The sequence below is a fragment of the Pelophylax lessonae genome (assembly GCF_965119305.1).
Source record: "Pelophylax lessonae genome assembly, chromosome: 13".
Taxonomy (NCBI): Eukaryota; Metazoa; Chordata; class Amphibia; order Anura; family Ranidae; genus Pelophylax; species Pelophylax lessonae.
In genome coordinates, this window is record NC_138780.1 from 92787467 (window position 1) to 92800151 (window position 12685).

Consider the following 12685-nt stretch of genomic DNA (forward strand, 5'->3'; position numbering starts at 1 on the left):
CATTTATTGACACTGAAAGCACAATTAGGTATTTTTAGGTGTACTAATGTGGCAATACACTATATAATCTGATTGTACAATCTCCTTTAGATTTACTAAAACTATATGTAAGTAGGACACACCATCTATGCAATCACTTTGAATCCCAAAAGGCAGGCCCTTGGACTACATCAGGGAGGTCCCCTGGGTTGCATGTGGCCCAAGGGAGTTTAGCATGCAGCCTGAGCCTGTCTGAATAGACACTGGGGAAGCCAGGCAAAGGCACGCATGGAGAAATGCTGGGGGTGCTGTTAGTGGATGGGTAAAGGTGTGCTAATCAGGTTAGCTGGTATACTCCTTCCTCTGTCTGTGTCTGTATACCAGGAAGTTTCTGAAGCCTTCAGAGAAATAAAGCCATGGCTGAGGTAGGGTCTTGTTTTCAAAATCAAAGAGAGCTTGTATTTTTGTGCAACTGATGGTATATTGGTACATAGGGGAGCTGCCCAAATGAGCCCTTTTTGGAAAGTAGACAGTCCAAGATATTTAGTAAGGAGCATGAGTTTTTTGAAGTTGTAATTGTTTGTCACAATTTTTTGTGAACATTTATTTTCCTCATTTTTTTTTTTTTTTTACTTACTGTCACCAGTACAGTACAGTACAGCATGATCATATGTCTGGTGTGGTGGAGATCATCGATACTGACTGCTGTCAGAATGTAAAAATAAATAATAGTTTTTATTCTTTTTTTACTTTTTTTTTTTGTAGGAATTTATTTTTACATACTCATCAGATTATTAGGTGTGCTACTCTGGGAGTGATCAGGGTTTGTTTTTTTTTGTTTTTTTACATTATTATTGCTTATAACAATGATGATCACTGTTATAAGCTTTAGTTTTAGCTGTCATGAATGGCTTTTACGATTGTGATCTTTGCTTGACTACAAATAATCACATGGGACAGTGTGCTGTGATCGGCCCATGTACCATGTGTTAGCTGTGAGCTAATCATAGTATTGCAATAGTAAGCAAAACAGTCATGAATGGAAACTATTTATGACTGTTTTGTTTACATCAGGCATGTCCAACCTGCGGCCCGGGGGCCACATGTGGCCCGGAACCCCAGGCAATGCGGCCCACTTCCCCCTGACAATTTTTTTTTTTTGCTGGGGAGGAAGGGAGTCGGGTCGGGGGCATGGCCACAGCGGCTTCCAACTAACGGTAGGCAGAGGCTGCCTTGGAGGGGGGAGGGGGGGGAGGAGGCAAGCATGTGCAGTGTTTGACTCCTACCACCATGAACACTGAACACTTCAAATCACTGAAGTGGTCATGGTGGTTAGAGTGTTCCTTTAATATTTATCAGAAGAAGTAAACCTCTGTATACTGATTCTATTTCATTTGATCATCCTCTAGTTGTGTTAAATTAGTGCAGGGGGTGCGACGGTGCGGGAAGGGTGCAGCGGCATTTTATTACTTATATACCTTAACTATAGTATATATTTTATATGCGGCCCAAGAAAATTTTTCTACACTCAATGTGGCCCAGAGAAGCCAAATGGTTGGACACCCATGGTTTACATTGTAATCATGTGATCGCTATGACCAATCATAACGATCCCAAAATACCCTGGCTGCTCACAATGAGCGGTAACCAAGTGTTGTGATCTGCTGTGTCCACCAGACACAGCGGTCACGGGATTGTGGCGCTGCGCACCCCAGGGGGCGTGCAAGTGCGCATGTGCACTGAGATGCACCAGTACGGCACAGTGCCTGCAGCTGCCACCTGCTCACAGTTAAAGTACTGTGAGCAGATCAGCAAGTGGTTAATAGTACAGAACCTAGTACAGAGCCTTGTGCCATGCAACTAGTGACTGGTCTGTGTTCCAAATTACCCTCCCCATTTACAACCACACTGGTATCTATCCTGTAGCCAACTGAGTATCCACTTATCCACCCAAGGGTTAAAGTGGGAAATTTTATACCCTTATGCATTCCCAGTGTTTGTGTTGCCCCCCCCTGCCTCTCTTTATACATACCTGAGTCTCTTCATGATCCAGCGCTGTGCTCCTCTCTCTCTTTTCAAAGAGGCAACAGTAGAAGCCATTGGCTCATGCTGCTGTCACTCAAATCCTGCAAGCAGGGGGCAGGGCTGAGCAGGTGTTCATCAATAGAAGCACACAGCCCAGCTTGGGATCCAGCCCACAGATGTGCCGTTAGTGAGTAGCTTGCTATGGGGGCTCAAAAAAAAGAGAAGCCAAGAGCACCAGCAGGGGACCCAAGATGAGGGGGGTTCAGGGCTGCTCTGTGCAAAACCATTGCACAGAGCAGGTAACTATAACATTTTGGTATTTTCATTTTAAAAAAATTGCCTTTAAAGTGGTAGTTAAATTCCACTGGACACTTCTACCTACACGGTAAGCTTATAATAAAGCATACCTGTAGGTAAAAAGGAAAAAATACTAGCACATTGTGGCTTTACCTTGCATTGAGAAGATTTATTTATTTTTTTACTTCTGCTTTAAATCCTAGTTTGTACAACATTTTTAATGTGATCATTACCTGAAATCATATTACTTGCTTTGTTAAAATAAACATAGTGAAAAAGTTAAGTCAGATTAGTCGAACGTGATCTGATCTTCGTAAACTCTTTCTTCTTTGGGTCTAGCAAGTTCACCGGTAGAAACAGTATGATTCTTCATATTGTGTTTGTTAGTGTCACTTACTTCTGAGCAGACTGAACAAAAGTAATTGTTTAAATGGATTTCTCTATTCAGGCCTCTCAACATAAGTGTTGTGACCACTTATCATAAATTGTGATCCCACACTATGTTTTTCTCCTGTAATTGATATACCTAAAAAGGTTTTGTATCGTTCCTCCTCGTACTGTGCTTTAGCCGCAGTGATAATGTTTGGCCTCCTTTTGTCTGTTTTTATTAGGTATGCTTTCTGCTTCATTGTAATGCCTGAATGCTGATTTTTTTTTTTTCACCTTTACTACACTTCCTACCTCTGTAGTGAACCATATTGTTTTTTCTTATGTCTGAAGTTGCCTCCTGGACAGTTCACTACAGTACCCACTGATTACGGACTCCTGTTATTTCACTTCTTTAATAATTGTTTTTAGAAATCCACCCATTTTAGAAACCCTCTCACCTCAAAATCAGACAGTAGATCCCCATTTTTACTAACTATTTTAGAGAAACCCTTTTCAATGCCTCCATCAGTTCTCTGCTGCTGCTTGGAAGTGTAGTTTAACCGGCTGCTGCCCGCCCGCCGCAGTTATACTAGGTATACATCGGTTGCGTGCCTGCTGCTAGGTCGCGAGCGCGCGCCGCCACCGGCGCGCTCCCAGCCCCGCTCATCAGCGGGGACTCTGCACGGGGCAGGCGGCTCAGATTGCCGCCTGACACCCGCGATTGTTCCCCTCTGAGAGAGAAGAATGGTCAGCTGTTGGAAACACAGCTGACCTTTCTTCTCCCTAGAATGATCACAGAGCGCCTGTGATCCTTCTACATAGGAACACAGGTCTCTGTGATCATTTCACAAGCCACGCCCCCCACAGTTAGAAACACGCCCCTAGTTACACATTTAACCCCTTGATCACCCACAGTATTAACCCCTTTCCTGCCAGTGTAATTATTACAGTAGCAGGGCATATTTTTAGCACTGATTACTGTAGTAATGTCACTGGTCCCCCCAAGTGTGTCAAAAATGTCAGTCAGGGGTCCGATCTGTCCACCGCAATGTCGCAGTCCCTCAAAAAATTGCAGATCGCCGCCATTTCTTGTAAAAAAAAAACAATAAAAATTACATAAATCTTTCCCGTGTTCCCTCGATATCTCAATGGTTGCGGGCAGTCGACCGTACTTATTACCTGGAAGACATGACACTGGATCTTCGTGGTCAGGCATCTCTGGCACGTAAGATTTGGTCTTGTTGGTTAACATTTACCCACACTAATATATACGCTTCATATATGGTTGAGGCCTCTCTAGGTTAGAACGTCAAGACTGGTGAAACACCAACACCAAGGGATCCCCTTTCCCTCCCCTTTTTTTTTTTTTTTTTTTTTTTTCCCCCCCAGCTTTCTTTTTTCCATCTTTTTCTTCTCCCTTTTCTTTCTCTTCTCCCTATATTGGAGAGCCCCCGCTTAAACAAACTAGACAAAAATGCTTAACAATCCCAGAAATATTGATTCTTGTAGGTATATTAAACCGTATGTTTGTGCGTTTGCTTTAGTTATGACGTGTAGGGATTGCCAAAATGTATACAGCCTGGGGAGACCCTCCTTTTCTTTTCTGTTTTATGCCTGTATAATCTGTATATAACTCAATAAAAAACATATTAAATAAAAAAACATAAATCTTTCCCGTAGTTGGTAGACGTGATAACTTTTGTGCAAAACCAATAAAAATAAGCTTATTTTTGTTTTACCAAAAATATGTAGCAGAAAACAAATTGGCCTGAAATGTTAAAAAATATTGATTTTTAAAGTTTTTTTGGGGGAATGTTGTGTAGCAGAATGTGAAATATATTGTTTTGTTTTTTTTCAGAATTGTCACTCTTTTTTTGTTTATAGCACAAAAGATAAAAATCGCACAGGTAATCAAATACCACCAAAAGAAAGCTCTATTTGTGGGGAAAAAAAGGGCATCAATTTTATTTAGGTACAGCGTCACACGACCGCGCAATTGTCCGTTAAAGTAACACAATGCCGAATCGCAAAATATGGCCTGGTCATTAAGGGGGCAAATCCTTCTGATCCAGAAGTGGTTAAAAACTCCTAATGTCCTACTTACTGAAGTCACCGATAATTAAAACCTATCTCTTCATTGTTGTTTGGGTTTTCATATCATAATCCTCTGTCTTGGGGGCCTGTATAGTACACCAATTCTAAAGAAAGACCCATCTTTTTGTAGGCAAACCCAGAAGATGTAAGGCACCTGTAGAAAGCTTTAGTCCAGCGTTGAGCTTTGGCTGGGGGTTGAGGCATTAGCATAGTCAGGCAGGTTGGGACAGCAAGGTACAAAGTCAGAATCCAGAAGCTGACAGTCTTTAGTGATACTAAAGACACTAAAATCCATCATACTGATCTTTTCCTTTTACTCTTTTGAGTTTTTAGAAGATATTTTGCAAGCTTATATCTAAACGACATGGCTAATTTATATTTGAAACCTAGTTCCATAGTTACTATTTAACCCATGTCAATATAGGGGGCTTTCTACGAAAAGATTGATCTTGCTATAACTAGAAGTCAAGTTTTCTTCTATTCAAGTGAGTTTGTCACCGTAGTCGTAAACATGGATTTTAAGTGACTTACATTGAGATAACAAAACAGATATTTTAGTCCTGTGGAAATATGTAGTTATGCACACATGGACATTTAGCAGTTATTACTAAAATTCCTTGAAGACAGCAAATTCATAAGATCCTGAGCTTGCTGTGCTATGTGTTTGCTACAAATAGTTTTTTCTCATGTGGATTTAACTAGATACTTAGAAATTACATTATAAGGACAAAACTAAGAGTAAACAAATGGCATGCTTAATGAAAAAAAACGGACTTACCAGCCTGCAGGTTTACCATGGTTGATTCAGAAGTTAAATGTAGAATTCTTGAAGGGACAGCTTATGGGATTCTGCAGGTGTTGGATACCGGCACTGGGTGGACAGTTGTATAGAGGACATTTATGGATCAGTAATCATATGACATGCAGCATCCTGTTTTCTCCAGCGTTTGCTAGCTGACTGAGGCATACAAGTGTCTAAGCCCTAGAGACCGAGACTCAAACTATTCCATCTGCCTGTGCATTTTTTTATGGCTGGGCATCCTCTCTTCAATTTCCTTCTCGCTGTATTTTCAGGAGCAATGTGTAGTGTAGCAACACAACCAGTGACTGTAATCTCACATGATGTTTTATTACACTGATTATATTTGATGTCTGTCAATTTAATAGTGGCTCAGTTAATTAGAGGAGATGGCGATGTGTTATTCCTCAGAGTAATTTCCATGTCACAAGTGTAACAATTATGTGACCGATAGTAGAGTGAATGCTGGGGATCAGAGTTGCTATATAAGTCTAAAACGACTGAATTGTGGCTTTAGCTAAAAGCCTTAGATTGTAAATGGTTACTTGAAAAGAAGTGGTTTGCTATTAAGAGTCACTTTATGCGAGTCTTACAATTGTTCCTAACATTTAACAGTTATAGTGTTCCTTTCTCTAAATAGACAAGATTTCGTTTTGAATCAGGTCACTCCCTTTTCGCAGCTCATGTATCGAATGTAATTCCTATGGATTACAAATGTTCCCTTACATAAAATTTGTATGTAGAGGAACCAATCAGACATTCTCATTCTTCAGATTAGTGAAGACAGAATGAAGAAAGGTGTTCGCCATACCGTTGTATGTTTGTGTACTACTTTGCATCTTTTATGGTGCACAACTACTGATTGCCACATATGATAACAGATATACAATCCAGAACATCTCAAGAGTTGTAATATTTTGATACCTCTTGCAATTTGATGTAAGTGTGTCAACTGCTGTTTTGGATTGTAGTAAGCCAAAAATGTACAGTCAGTTCTTTAACCACTTCAGCCCCGGAAGATTTTACCCCCTTCCTGACCAGGCCCTATTTTGCGATTTGGCACTGCGTTACTTTAACGGACAATTGCGCGGTCATGCGACCCTGCACCCAAACAAAATTTACGTCCCTTTTTTTCCCACAAATAGAGCTTTCTTTTGGTGGTATTCGATCACCTGTGCAATTTTTATTTTTTGCGCTATAAACAAAAAAAAGGGAAAATTTTGAAAAAAAACATATATATATTTCTCTAGCGCTCATTGACAGACGTAGTCCTCGGTGATACAGCACCTTCGGGTTATGTTGCCTCCACAGGAGCAGGACTAGACAGGAAATTAAAAAGCTCTGGCCACACCCTAGGGGCAGTCCCAGAGGGTATATCCTCTCTCTCTCTGCCTCAGCAAATCAGTTATTTTCTGTCTAGTTAGGAGTAAGGACCTAGATACCTTGCTGGGATCTTAGGTCCTGGCAAGATTTTTTTCTTAAAAGATTTTTTTAGACAGCTTTTTTTCTCCAGTGTTCCTGTGAGATCTTCAAGCAAGAAAGCTGAACTGGGCGACGGGCTGGATGTTGAGATCCGGTGGTCACCCCAGTTCAGCCTACGAGCGCGTGCAGGCCATAGCTCCGCGCTGGGTCGGCCGCGTCAAAGTCCCATTAAAGGACTGACCCCGCGAGTTAAACGTCTCGCTGAAACGCCAAAGACCATGAGTCACGGCGTCCATATCGGTCGACAGCCCTCCCGCCCCGGTGGAGAGGGGTACTGTCAGGAGTTGGTGCCCGCCTGGTTCCGGTATGGTGAGTAGTATGTTCCCCCTTTTCCCCTGACGGGTCTTGTGGTGAACGCGGGCCCCTCTCTGTATGGTAAGATAGAGTCCCTCTCTATCCTATAAATGACACAGATCCTCCTATTTTGAGTGTGATTTTATGTGCAAAAAGCCAGGAGGCTTGGTTTGGGAGCTAACAATCTAATTGTATACATGTTAAAAAGATTGTAATCAGTGGCATTCTGGGAATCTTACGGTGATAAATATAAGCTACCTACCAGTCAGAAACCACGGACATGTAGACTGCCTTCCTAATCAGATCTCCAGCTATTAGCAGGCCTCCCGAATGGCCATGCGGTCCGCCAGGGCCGGTACCGCCAACCACGCCAAATCCCCATGCAGAGAGAGTGTTGTGTGCTCTGCAGCACACCGCTATTCAGTACAGGCCGCCGCCATTTTTTTTGCTGGATCGCACGAGCCGCCATTTTGGCGTAGCCTCGTGTCTCCAGCATGGGGGCGGCCATGTTTGAGGTGATCCAAACACCTCGTGGAGCTAGGGGAGGCGCCGGAAGGCGTGCAGAGGGGCGGAGCCGCCTCCTTTCTTCCTGGGCAGCCAGCCAAAAGACTTCCTGTTTGTCAAGACAGCGCTGTAACCTGTTGCAGTTAAACTCTGAGCATCAAGTGGTGAGCCTGGGGGTTTATCTCTCTCTCTCTCGATCGATAGGGATCCCTAGCAGGTAACACTAAGGGGCTTTTTGTGGCGCTGGGGGTCTGAAAAAAAAAAAAAAAAAAAAGTTTTTTATTTTTGAATTATATTATCCAGGAAGTAACTGGAATTATCATGGACCCTGCCACACATATTCCCCCACCTGTTTCCCTCGAGGGGGCCACGGGACCCGCCGGTGCACAGAGTGTAGAGTCATTTACAGCAATTTTGGAGTCTATGGTGGCTCGGGTGGAGGCGGCCTGTCAGGGACGGGGGTCAAGGAAGCGACCCCCGCCTACCCCTATACTATCTGACACCTCTGACTCAGATTCAGAGATGGTCACTGCAGTTGCAGGTTCCTCTGCAAGGGCTGTTGTCTCAGGTAAAGCCCCCTCAGACAGTGAGGAGGACGTTTCTTCTCCCGCTATAATTCAGGAAGAAGCATTGATGGACGCACTAGTTGTGGCAGTGCAGGAAACCTTAAAACTTGAGGCTTTACCGGCAGAGGCAACTGAAACAGAGATTCCTTTTGGTACTAATAAGCCCATCAAAACGGTGAAGGTTTTTCCTGTACCCAAGTGTTTCGGTAATCAGATTAAAGGAGAATGGGAGCATTCTAAACGTACCTTTACTATTTCCAAGCGTATTGCTAGACGCTATCCGTTTGAGGAATCCATCATTAAGAAATGGACGGTACCACCAGTGGTGGATCCACCTATTTCCAGGCTGAATAAAGCCACGGTTATCCCAGTGGAGGACACTTCGTCCTTTAAGGATCCGGTGGATCGAAAGATGGAAGCAGAGTCCCGCACCATCTTCTCTCTGATAGGGTCAGCATTTAGACCAGTAATTGTTATTGGTCTAGTTTCCCAGACACTTACGGAATGGGCGAGAATGGTACGCCAAGACCTTAGGGGAAAAGATATTCCCCAGGAGACATCTGATTTGATGGAACAGATTATACAAGGGCTACAGTTTATCTGTGACGCAGCCTTGGACACTACTCCCTTATTAGGGCATGCATCTATGTCATCGGTCATCCTCAGACGTGTGCTGTGGTTAAAATGCTGGTCAGCTGACCTAGGTTCCAAAAAGACCTTGACAAATCTCCCTTTTCAGGGGAATCGTCTATTTGGGGCCAACCTAGATGAAATCATCAAGGATGCCACTGGGGGCAAGAGCACTTTTTTGCCACAGGCTGCTAAAGCTAAGGGACCTCACAACAAGTGAGGACCTTTCTTTACCGCCCATAAAGGGTGCCCGGCTGGTACAAGCGGGAAAGGCAAGACTCCTCCAGGAGGATTCAAGAAGGGCTGGTCAGACAAGCAGAGGACCAACCCAGCCAAACCCGAAGCAAAGGAGTACACAGCCTGAAGGTGCGCCCCCACCCGGTTTCAGGGTGGGGGGACGTTTTCACCGGTATTCAGGTCATTAGATCGAGCATCAACCACTACTACCGGTGCGATTCTTCCCTTCCAACATTTAAGTACTACAGGAAGCGGTAGTTACCGTTCCCTGAATAGATCTTTTCCTTTACCTTTTCCTAAGATTAGTCCCTATACCTCACAGGAATCGGATCTGGTTGACCAGATAGGCCAAGTAGCCTCTAGTCGGGTGACTTCGGTCCCTGAGGTTCAACCAGAAAAGATCACTCTTCCTGATAGCAATCAGGTATCTGATAAATGTGTGGGAACAGAAAACGACCAGACTTTCTCGGATTGTCGGGGCCAGATACCTCTAGGGACGCCTGGTTCAGATTCTATCAGCGCCAGTGGTCCTAGAAATTCTAGGCTGGCCTCCTCAAGCCGGCCTGGCCGACTTGGACATGCTAGTCGCAGACGTTCCGTGGGAACTTCGTCTCAGGGAGTGTCTGTGGTCTCAAGGACCAATTTACCATCATGCTTTACAGTCGCTGGTTTTAATGGCTTGGCCATTGAGACCCAAGTACTGAAGGACAGAGGTTTGTCAGCTTCAGTCATTCCTACCCTTATTAAAGCAAGGAAAGCGACTTCCAGCAAGGTCTATTATCACACATGGAAGACTTATATTGCGTGGTGTGAATCTTTAGGATTTCCTCCACGTACCTATTCGGTGACTCGAATATTGGCCTTTTTGCAACAAGGGGTTGAGCAGAAGCTAGCCTTGAGCACCATCAAGGGTCAAGTTTCAGCATTAGCAATCTTCTTTCAGAAGCCTTTAGCTACCAAGTCCTTGGTGCGGAATTTCATCCAGGGGGTGCGGCACCTGGCTCCACCAGTCCGCGCGCCCTTACCGCCCTGGGATCTTAATTTGGTTTTGTCGGTTCTACAGAAACCTCCCTTTGAAAACATCAGGGAGATTCCCTTGCTTACTTTATCCCAGAAGGTGGCCTTCTTGGTGGCTATTACTTCTGCTCGCAGGGTGTCAGAACTGGCTGCATTATCATGCCAGTCCCCATACCTAGTGATTCATAGGGATAAGGTAGTACTTCATCCTAAGCCATCTTTTCTTCCTAAGGTGGTTTCAGATTTTCATCTGAATGAAGATATTGTACTACCTTCCTTGTGTCCTCAGCCCAAGCATCATCGGGAACATGCGTTGCATTCCTTAGATGTGGTTCGGGCAATCAGGGTATACCTGAAGGCTACGGAATCATTCCGTAAGACGGATTCACTTTTTGTGATCACGGATGGCCCCAGAAAGGGTTTGCCTGCATCTGCCGCGACCATTGCCAAATGGATTAGACAAACGGTGGTACAGGCTTATTTTATTAAGGGTCAGAGTCCTCCGTTCCCTGTTAGGGCGCACTCCACTCGAGCGCTCAGTACTTCCTGGGCCTTTCGCCATCAGGCGTCAGTGGTCCAGGTATGTAAGGCGGCCACCTGGTCGTCGGTACATACCTTTACAAAATTCTATAAAATTGATGTGACGGCATCGGCGGATGCCTCATTTGGCCGCAAGGTTTTGCAGGCCGCAATTTGAGGAGACCGGTGGTCTACCTCGAGGGTTTTTTCTGTTTGAAAAAAAAAAAAAAAAAAAAAAAAGATTTTTTCTCTTTTTTGTTGAGTCTCATCATTAAGGATGAGCATTGTAAACTTCTAGTTGGCACCGGTTGGGCCTTCTAGATTGGGATTTGATTTTCATTTTCCCACCCCTACGTCTGTCAATGAGCGCTAGAGAAAAATGGATTTTTGTAAAATCTTACCGTAAAATCCTTTTCTCTTAGCTCATTGACAGACGTAGTCCCCGCCCCTCTGTTTTTTGAGTTGGGTTGGGTTAAAATCTCTAAAGGCTTTTTCACGTAACTGATTTGCTGAGGCAGAGAGAGAGAGGATATACCCTCTGGGACTGCCCCTAGGGTGTGGCCAGAGCTTTTTAATTTCCTGTCTAGTCCTGCTCCTGTGGAGGCAACATAACCCGAAGGTGCTGTATCACCGAGGACTACGTCTGTCAATGAGCTAAGAGAAAAGGATTTTACGGAAAGATTTTACAAAAATCAATTTTTTTCACATTCTGCTATATGACATTCCCCCCCAAAAAATTTAAAGATCAAGATTTTTTAACATTGTAGGCCAATTTGTTTTCTGCTACATATTTACATATTTTTGGTAAAAAAAAAATTGCAATAAGCGTATTTTGATTGGTTTGAGCAAAAGTTATTGTGTTTACTAACTACGGGAAAGATTTATGTAATTTTTATTGTTTTTTGTTTTGTTTTTTTTTACTAGTAATGGCGGCGATCTGTGATTTTTTTTTTTTTTTTTGCAGGACTGCGACATTGCAGCGGACAGATCGTACCCCTGACTGACATTTTTTACACTTTTGGGGGTACCAGTGGCATTACTACAGTAATCAGTGCTATACATATGCACTGTTACTGTAATAATGCCATTGGCAGGGAAGGGGTTAGTTAATACTGTTGTTGATCAATGGGTTAAATGTGAGCCTAGGGGAGTGATTCTAACTGTAGGGGGGCATGGCTTCTGAGATGACATAGAGACATGTGATTCTATATAGAAGGATCACATAGCCTCTGTGATCATCCGAGGGAGAAGGACGGGCGGCTGTGTTTACAACAGCCGACCGTCCTCCTCTCTCAGCGGGGAACAATCGCGGGTGTCAGGCGGCAATTGGAGCCGCCTGACACACGCATCGGCTTCCCCCCTGACGAGCGCACGGGGGGGGGGGGGGCGCCGACGGTAGCGTGGACTCACCCCCTAGACTCCCAAGAGCGAGCGCCGTACATGTACGCCGATTTGCCTGGGAGCAGCTGCCTGCTTATTAAAGCCAAAACAAAAAATGTAATATATTGCAGCTTAGCAATCATTAGATGTAGTGGCTGGATTAGTTTTCTTTTTTTAGGCAGGCTTTTTCCCCCTCTGTGTTTAGCTGGTGATCTGCCCAGTAACACTCTGGAGAAAGGAGCAACAAAGACACCTTTGGACAGCAGCATTGTCAATCTAGAGGGAGCAGAGTGTTAGATGTGCTAGCAGATATAGATACACTAACAAATTGAAACCAAACTCTTGATAACACTTTATAAGAAGTTAGAGCAACAGTTCTGTGCCTTTTGGCATAAAGCTTTTACATAAACATTGAACATGCTAAGCATCCCAATTAGTGTTAAATGGTTTGTCACAACCCTCTAACTGCTACATTTGCAGGATAGTACTACAG

General features: G+C 43.9%; 2 protein-coding genes across 2 annotated transcripts in view; one reads left to right on the top strand and one right to left on the bottom strand.

The window, feature by feature from the left end:
• Window positions 1–5822, bottom strand: part of LOC309543131 (adenosine receptor A3-like) — a 61717-nt gene extending 55895 nt beyond the window's left edge. The window contains exon 1 of the mRNA XM_082242512.1: window positions 5543–5822. The gene's annotated coding sequence lies outside the window, so the exon portion shown is untranslated. The remainder of the gene's footprint in view (window positions 1–5542) is intronic.
• The window catches only part of SEC23A (SEC23 homolog A, COPII coat complex component), a 342836-nt gene that overhangs the window by 196090 nt on the left and 134061 nt on the right, over window positions 1–12685 (top strand). The gene's annotated exons all lie outside the window — the stretch shown is intronic.